We start from the raw sequence: 9,329 nt of genomic DNA, 5'->3' as shown, positions 1-9,329 counted from the left end.
CTTTCACAACATTGCTCACTCTGTGACCTAAGATTTCCAAACTCTTTTTCCTTATAGATCATTATCAGACTCCTAGTTGGCCTTTAGTGTCCCCCACTGTCTAATTGTACTAGAATTATATAAATTCCTTTGGTTTTGATCCACTCTCCATTATAACTCCCCCCCACCACAATAGGCCACTCTCTACTGCATGTACACCTTTCTTTTATGTTCCTCTCTCTGTCTAGTTTGACTCCTTCTCTACTTCTCTGACCTACAGCCTCCAGTTTTAAAAGTGCTATTTCAGCATTTTGCTTCTTTCATTCCAAATTCTCCATTTCTCCATCTTCTCTATTTAATAATTTTAGTTAGTACTTGCCAACTGATGGAGAATAATGATGAATTTATTGGTTTTCTGAAAAACTCCCACATGTGGTCATGGTAACAGAATGCAGAAGCCAAAGTATATGTATGCATATGTGTATTTGATAGGTCATTTTAAATAATAGTCAGTAGTCATTAGAGTATTTAAATAATAGTCATAATTTATGCTCAGCAAACATTTAAGTACCTACTATGTTTTAAACATTGAATTATTGTAAATCGCAAATTTACATTGTAAATATAATGCTATAAAATAAACCACTAGAAAATCTCAATGATACACAGTAAGCATTTATTTCTCTGTCACATGTCTGCACATCATCTCAGGTGCAGCTGATCTAGGCTAGATTTATTCTATTCTAGGCCTACTCTGATTCTGTTCTAGGTCTACTTCAAGTATCACTCATCATCCTTGGATTAGGGGAAAGACAAGGTAGTTCTTCTAAATGGCAAAATGTTAGAGAAGGGCACAAGATCAACCTACATACACATTTCAAAAGTCTACCCATGTCTTGTCTTTTAACATTATGTTGGTCGAAGCAAGTGATATGATCAATCACCAAGTCATGGGAAGACCATGGCAAAGTATGAGGTGAGCATGTACCTAACTCCTACAATAGACTGGTAAATTGAGAACAATAACTTCATCTATCACAACAGAGAAGACATACAATGCTGGCTTATAGTCAGTCCTGCTGCCTTGCAGTTTATAATCATTTTAGGGAGACAAGTTAAAAGGTGATTAAAATATAGTAATACAAATGTGAATATATATATAAATATAAATGTGATGTGAGATTGTTTCTACACTGGTCTAAGATGGTATGTAAAACCACTATTTGTCAGGAAGGTATAGATTAGGTACTGGCTGATATCAAGATTACATGGCAGTTGGACTTAGGCTAGCATTCATGGGAAGTAAGGAGGTGATAAGTAGCCATTATTAGGAAGAAAGATATTTAGAGTGAAAAAAGTTATCTCAGACACTATATTTGTTTTTGACCACTTTTCTATATATCAGAGAAGGCAAATGAGAAGGCACTTGAATTTCAATTGTGTGTGCAGCAAGATCAGTTCGTGAGACATGAAAGTAAAGTAAATCCCTGGAAGTAAACTACTTGATGTTAGACAATTTTTAATATTTGTTTTCTCTTCCCAGTAACTCTATACATAGTTGTCACATGATGTTAATTTGGTACATGATGATCTACAAACCCACCCTAATGTAGGAGAAGTTCTGATATATAATCAGTGCCTGAGTAGAGATATCAGGAAAAAGAAATGACGACACCACACTAAGTAAAAATTTTAGAATTCAGTATTTATAAATGAAAAAATAACCTTCCATTTCTCTTTAAATGCTTTTCTTCATGTGTGTTTTCATTCCTTTGACAAACTCGTAGTTGTTGGGTCTGAGAGTTTCCTGGAGGAGGGAGAGGTCCAAGAAAAGGTTCAATTCAGTTTGGCAGCATTAGAAAGAAGGGGTCTTATCAATCACTTTCTTGTCTTAAAGTGAAGAATGAGGGAGAATCAAAGGGACAAGATTAAGAGTTAATCTAAAAAAAAAAAAATTGCTCAGTAGGTCACTCTGTTCTCTACTACCTCTTGGTTTAATTTACAAGTAATGAGTCATCTTGACTCATTAATTATTCACCCCATTCACCAGGATCAGAATGTGAGTTTTGAAGGCCCAGACTATATTCAGACACATTCTTTGTGATTAATATAATCATGGGCTGCCATAAAGGGACACAGAATCATGTTCTCAGCAGTGTATCATGCTACGTATACATCCCTAAGTAGGGAATGACAGAGATTCTGGTACCTAGACTTAAACAAGAATAATTCTAGTCTGGAGCTCCATAAGCCAAGATACAGTATAAGTTTCTCTTCCTTAGTCCACCCTAAATTTAACACAAATTTCTCTACCCCATCACAAACACATCCCAAGTTTCTGTTTCAAAATAAGCTCAGCAGAAAATGAATATGAAGTACATTTATACCTCAGAGCATGGCTATTTAAGGCAAGTTTTTGTTAAGTGCAGGAGAATGGGGTGGATTGGCAGTGGTTGGAAAGTGGAAACACACATATACATGGAGGAGAACATGGCACAGGGAGCTAGACAAGGCTGAAGGTGTAGGAAGAATGACAGCACAAGGAGTGATTTACGAATCACAGGGTTTGGTCATAGATGAGAGATCTACAAAAGGGAGTGGTTTGTCTGGACATCTAATCAGATTGAAGAATCTTGACTTTTCAGGATGGAGATAAGCAGTTAGTGTTCTGGCAATTTTAAGCAGTTCTTGAGGAACCATCAGAACCTGGATACTAAAGACAACCATCAGAAATTGGATACTAAAGACAAATTTGGGTGCTATATAAAGACAGAACCTCAAGCATTTGAGCGGGGAAAAAGCTGTTAAAACAACTAGAGCATGAGCTGAAGCTCAAGTTGCAAGAATGAGGTAAGGTGTGATAATCAGTACTTGTGTACTCACAGGTCAGAGGCAGCTGATGAATAAAAAGTGGCAATGTTCACTTCTTTAGAATTAGTTGAGGAGGGCTTAACCACCTCAATACTGGTTTAGACAGGAGCTATAGACTAAACTTTTAGATAAGCATCAAGAAACATGAGTTACGGGTAAAGGAAATAAACAAGTAAATTTGAGAACATTCACTTTATTCTAAGACAGTAGGGTTGACTTTTTCATATTTATTGAGTAGTAAACTGGTCTTAATGAAAATTTCCCTGTTCTCAATCCCTGAGACAATTCCTAATCTTATGCTAGTTGAAGTGTGGCTTTTTTTGAAAATCTATAGAATCTCAGCCTCTGGTCCTAGTATTAGCAAGATAAATTAATATAAGCTGTATGAGACAATATTGTGGTCTGGTCTACTGTTAATAAATGGGGATTTGTAATAGTTGAACTTCACCTTTAAGATAACCCTTACTAAAAAATTAAGAACAGCCCCCCCCTAAAAAAGAAAATGAGATATTGGGTTTGCATATTTAGATAACCTTTTTTTTTTTTTTTCTTGTAAAAGAAAGGTTTATACCTAGAAAATTAAATTACTTCTCTGAGGTGAAAATGCTAGTCTCATTCATTTTAGTCAACATGCTTTAACTTGCACACAAATTCAAATACTGGTTCCTTTGTTATAATGTCTCAGAGTGTTAATAGAGCTTCCTTGTGATTTGTGAGCTTATGAATCCTCCAGAGAGGATGTGTGATGACAGTGATGACACAATAGTAATAATGATGATGGTGATGATGATACCAGTTACTGTTTGTTGAACACAGAAATTATACTGAGTAAATTCATCTATTATGTTTTATATTGATAATTTGGGTATTATTACTACATTTTATGGGTCAGGTAATGAGCTGACGAACCGAGGTGATTTCGGTGATGTGTCACAGAAGTAAATAAGTTGTTTTGAAATTTTAGGCCCAACCCTGAGATGCTGGACTTCTAGGGTCAGGGGAGTGAGATCCTAAGAAAGGTTTAAGAATGAGGACGTTGTCTCCTCCATAAAGAGTTTGAAGTTCTGTCACGCATACCTCTTCCTAACTCATTTCCCAATACAGATATTTGACAGTTTATCCACATATGTTGATAGCTACAAAGGAACATCTGGACATAATCCAGGAAGAAAGTATAGCTTGAAATCAGCTGCAAAGTACCAACTTGTGTCCATCACCAATGAAACCCAGAAACACTTTTGTAGAGGCCATGAAAGTAAGAACTGCTGGTGTTACTGAAGAAGTAGAAAAACAACCTGTAGCACGAGAAGGTAGTAGATGCTAATAGTCAGATAAGAGATTTAATCCACTTTAAATCCAGCTTGCCATTAAATTAGCCATCATGACTGGGAAAAAAAAAACAAAACAAACAAAACATCAAACAGCTCTTAAAAGAAGCCAGTCATTTGTCAGACTCTGAGAGGAAATTTATAATCTCTACAGTTTCTAATTATTGTTTAAGTGCCCACTTTGATTGTCCCCTGCAGATAGATTGATGAAGTCGGGCTATTTTGACATTCTGCAGTTACAGGCAATCATGCATTTTCATTGTCATTTCACAGAGGAGTCAACAGAATTACATTGATAAAGGGATCTGTTCGGAGTCAAATTATTAGTTAGTGGCAGCATAACTAAATGCACATCTTTTATTTAGTTCAGAATTACTATGAAATCAATGATGTACCATCACACACACACACAGTGTTTGTGTTGAAGCAATAACCATGGTGATAGGATATTTAGAGCTGAGGTCTTTGAAAGTTAATTGGGTTTAGAAGAGGTCATCAGGGTGGAACCCGCATAATGGGATGAGTTCTCTTGTTAAAAAAAAAAAGACACCTGGGAGCTTGTTCTGACTTCTCTCTTGATCATCTGAAAACAAGACAATGACCCTCGGCAAGTCCAAAGACAGCCCACACCAGGATGTACCTTGATCATGGATGTCCCAGCCTCCTGAACTGTGTGCAAATAACTTTCTGTAACTTAAGTCACCTAATCTATGATACTCTGTTATGGTAGCCTGAGCTGCCTAAGACAATGGCCCTTTCTTTTTGCTCACTGCTGACAGTGTGAAAGCTGAGGCGTTCCAGACTGGGAACAAGGATTCTGAAGCTAGCATTCCTGATCTGCATTCACATTCTTTCCCTTTCCTTGGTCTCCCCCTCTCTCTTTTCTCTCATCGGAGGAGGATTCTTTCAACAAATTTTAACTTTTCACTGCACATTGCAGGATTCTGAAAAGGCTCTCCAAAATCTTTCCCCAAAGCAGGAGAGGTTTTAGTTGTGGAGTTGTGCAAGGAGCTTCTCAGAAGAGCTACTGCTGTTCTTCCTGCAGTGTGGTTCCCCTGCACTTCTGATAGATGCTATAACCAAATATGTATGCAAAAGAGAACAGTTTCAAAAATTACTGTAGATGATGGCCTCCATGCTCAGCTTTACTTTTGCCAAAGAGACCAGATATTAGAGTTCTTTCGAAAGTGTGTATGTCTTAGAATTAAAGACCATTTACATGAAAGTTCATTGTTCTTAATTGATCCTCCTGGTGGCTGATTCTGGCCTTTTCATCTTCTTTTTGGTCTTACAGTGGATACAAGGATAGGCATAAAGAACTAGAATTATTTTTAAAAGGTGTAGATCAAAGTAGAGAGAACCATGAGGTAGTTAATATTTTAAGTACGGAAAACAAGTGTTGGTGAATGAGGAGATGGCAAAATACACAACCCAAGTACCCAGAATTAAGAACTGGCAAAACACCGACTGCTCGAGAAGCTGTAGGGTGAAAAGATCCAAGGCTAAAAGTAGCTTTTTTTCTCCCCCCACCTACATGACACTACCCTCCAGAGTGACTTTACTACTCAGACATCTGCCAGGACACAGGCAGTGTCACACAGGCACAGTTCAATTGTCCCCAGACCAGTTGTGTGTGTGGATGGGGGCAGGAGATGTTTGTTTTATGTAACAAGTGCTCCTGTTCTTTCTCTCATTCAAGAAATAGTCTGCTTGTCTCTCTGTAGTATCTTCCTCTTTATCTTGATCATTCTTCAAGACTTAGTCTATGTCTCAATTTTTCTAGGCTAACTCAGGCTTCACATGTCATCTATATGCTGATCAAACATGGTGAATATATATATATATATAAATATATATATATTTCCATATCCATTGTGTGTATGTATACACACACAGAGACACACACACGGTATATATATCTTCCCTACCAACTTTTGTAAGGTCACAGTAAACTGTGCCTTCATTCCCCACTAGAATGCAAAAAGTCAGTATAAGTTTATTCTTTAATTAAATGTATACTCATTCACTACTTAATATGTAAAGCACAGTGCTAGACCTTGTGGGAAAGTTGAAGAATTATGGCCCAAGTTACTCAAGACTCACAATCTAAGAGAAAAGATAGTCCATTTCATAAATACTTCCAAGATAAGATAAACTGACTTTTTAAAAATGTTTGTTTTATTGTGGTAAGAACACTTAACAGGAGACCTACCCTCTTAACAAACTTTTAAGTGTATAATACACTGCTGTTAACTATAGGCACAGTGTTTTAGCACAGATTTCTAGAACTTAGTTCATCTTGTATAACTGTAACTTTAAACCTTTTGATTAGGAACTTCCCATTTCCCTCCATCTCCACTGCTGGTAACCACTGTTCCTTTCTCCACTGAGTAGACTGTTTTAGCTACTCCATATAGATGAGATCATGCGGTATTTGTTCTGTGACTGGTTTATTTCACTTAGCTTAATGTCTTGCAAGTTCATCCCACGTTGTTACATATGGCAGAATTTCCTCCTTTTTAAGGGTAAATAGTATTCAATTGATGTATATACCACCTTTTGTTTTCTTTTAACATTCATCCATAGATGGACATTTGTTTTCACATCCTGAGTGTTGTGAATAGTACAGCAATAAACATAGAAGTGCTGATATCTCTTTGAGGTCCTGATTTAAATTCTGTTGCATAAATATTCAGACCTGGAAATGCTGGATCATGTTGTTGTTCTGTTTTTAATTTCTGAGGAGACTTCATACTGTTCTCCATGGCATGCTCAACATTTTCCATTTCCACCAGCAGTGTACAAGGGTTCCAATTTCTTCATGTTCTTGCCAAACACTTGTTGTCTCTTCTTTTGATAACAGTCATCTTCATAAGTGTGAGGTGATATCTTATTGTGATTTTTATTTTCATTTTCCTGATGATTAATAGCACTGAGTATATTCTTTTTTTTTTTCAAGATTGATTGATTGATTGATTTGACTCGGAGAGACACAGTAAGTGAGGGAACACCAATGGGGGGAGTGGAATACGGAGAAGCAGGCTTCCTGCTGAGGAGGGAGCCTGAGGTGGGACTTGATCCCAGGACTCTGGGGTCGTGACCTGAGCCAAAGACAGACCCTAATGACTGAGCCACCCAGGCACCCCAAGTATATTACTTTCATATGTACTGCAGTTTTGGAGTTATAAAAGTATAGTGGAGAGACAGCAAGAAAATAACTGTAGAGAAATGTATGAAGATGTGCTTTACTATAAACCATTGAAGACAGATAGAACTCTAGATGAAGAGAATAGATTGAACAAAAAAATTTCTTTCGTATGCCCCTTCTGCTTTCTTTACCACATTCCAAATGTACCTTCTGATTCTCTAAGAAATTTCTTTACCCTGATAAATTAGATCCTTATGACCTGTATTATAATTGTACTATCTATATTCATAATTTTATCTTCAAAGTATTTTTTTTACAAGACAATTTTTTTAAAATATCTATAACAGGAGGAGGGAGGAGACAAGATGGCAGAGAAGTAGCAGGCTGAGACTACTTCAGCTAGCAGGAGATCAGCTAGAGCTTATCTAAAGATTGCAAACACCTGAAAATCCATCGGCAGATCAAAGAGAAGAAGAACAGCAATTCTGAAAACAGAAAAACAACCACTTTCTGAAAGGTAGGACCGGCGGAGAAGTGAATCCAAAGCGACGGGAAGATAGACCCCGGGCGGAGGGGTCGGCTCCCGGCAAGCGGCAGAGCAACGGCGCACAAAATCAGGACTTTTAAAAGTCTGTTCCGCTGAGGGACATCACTCCAGAGGCTACCCGGGGCGAAGCCCACGCAGGGTCAGCGTGGCCTCAGGTCCCGCAGGGTCACAGAAGGATCAGGGGTGTCTGAGTGTCGCAGAGCTTGTGGGTATTGGAACGGGAAAGCTGACTACAAGACAGAACCGACAGTAAGCTCACAGCTCGGTGTTACCTTGAACCGGTCGCAGGCTCGGTGAGCTCGGAGCGCGGCCAGAGGTCAGGCAGACGGGAGTAACTGGCGCTGTTCTCTGAGGGCGCACTGGGTAGTGGGGCCCTGGGCTCTCGGCTCCTCCAGGCCAAAGACCAGGAGGCCGCCATTTGTATTCCCGTCCTCCGGAACTCTACAGAAAGCGCTCAGGGAACAAAAGCTCCTGAAAGCAAACCCGAGCAGATTACTCACCCCGGACCCTGATAAGGGCAGTGCAATTCCGCCTGGGGCAAAGACACTTGAGAATCACTACAACAGGCCCCTCCCCCAGAAGATCAACAAAATATCCAGCTGAGACCAAGTTCACCTACCAAGGAGTGGGGTTTCAATACCGAGGAGAGCAGCAGAATTCCAGAGGAGGAGAAAGCCAAGTGCGGAACTCATGGCTTTTTCCCTGTGATTTTTTTTAGTCTTGCAGTTAATTTAATTTTTTCTTTTTCATTTTTTGTTTTTTTTCTTGCCTTCCGGTAAAATTTTTTTTTAACTTTTACCTTTTTCTTAACGTTTTTTAACTAGTTTATCGAATATATATATTTTTTCTTTTTTACATTTCTCTTATTTGTTTTCTTTTTTTTTAATTCTTTTTTTTTCTTTATTCTTATTTTTTTCTTTCTTCCTTTTTGAACCTCTTTTTATCCCCTTTCTCCCCCCTAACGATTTGGGATCTCTACTAATTTGGTTAAAGCATATTTTCCTGGGGTTGTTGCCACCCTTTTAGTATTTTACTTGCTCCTTCGTATACTCTTATCTGGACAAAATGACAAGACAGAAAAATTCAACACAAAAAAAGAACAAGAGGCAGTACCGAAGGCTAGGGACCTAATCAATACAGACATTGGTAATATGTCAGATCTAGAGTTCAGAATGACAATTCTCAAGGTTCTAGCCGGGCTCGAAAAAGGCATGGAAGATATTAGAGAAACCCTCTCGAGAGATATAAAAGCTCTTTCTGGAGAAATAAAAGAACTAAAATCTAACCAAGTTGAAATCAAAAAAGCTATTAATGAGGTGCAATCAAAAATGGAGGCTCTAACTGCTAGGATAAATGAGGCAGAAGAAAGAATTAGTGATATAGAAGAACAAATGACAGAAAATAAAGAAGCTGAGCAAAAGAGGGACAAACACCTACTGGACCACGAGGGGAGAAT

Source organism: Mustela putorius, unplaced genomic scaffold, assembly GCF_011764305.1.
Source record: "Mustela putorius furo isolate JIRA1106 unplaced genomic scaffold, ASM1176430v1.1 tig00000281_pilon_pilon_pilon, whole genome shotgun sequence".
Classification (NCBI taxonomy): Eukaryota; Metazoa; Chordata; class Mammalia; order Carnivora; family Mustelidae; genus Mustela; species Mustela putorius.
This window is presented reverse-complemented; position numbering follows the sequence as displayed.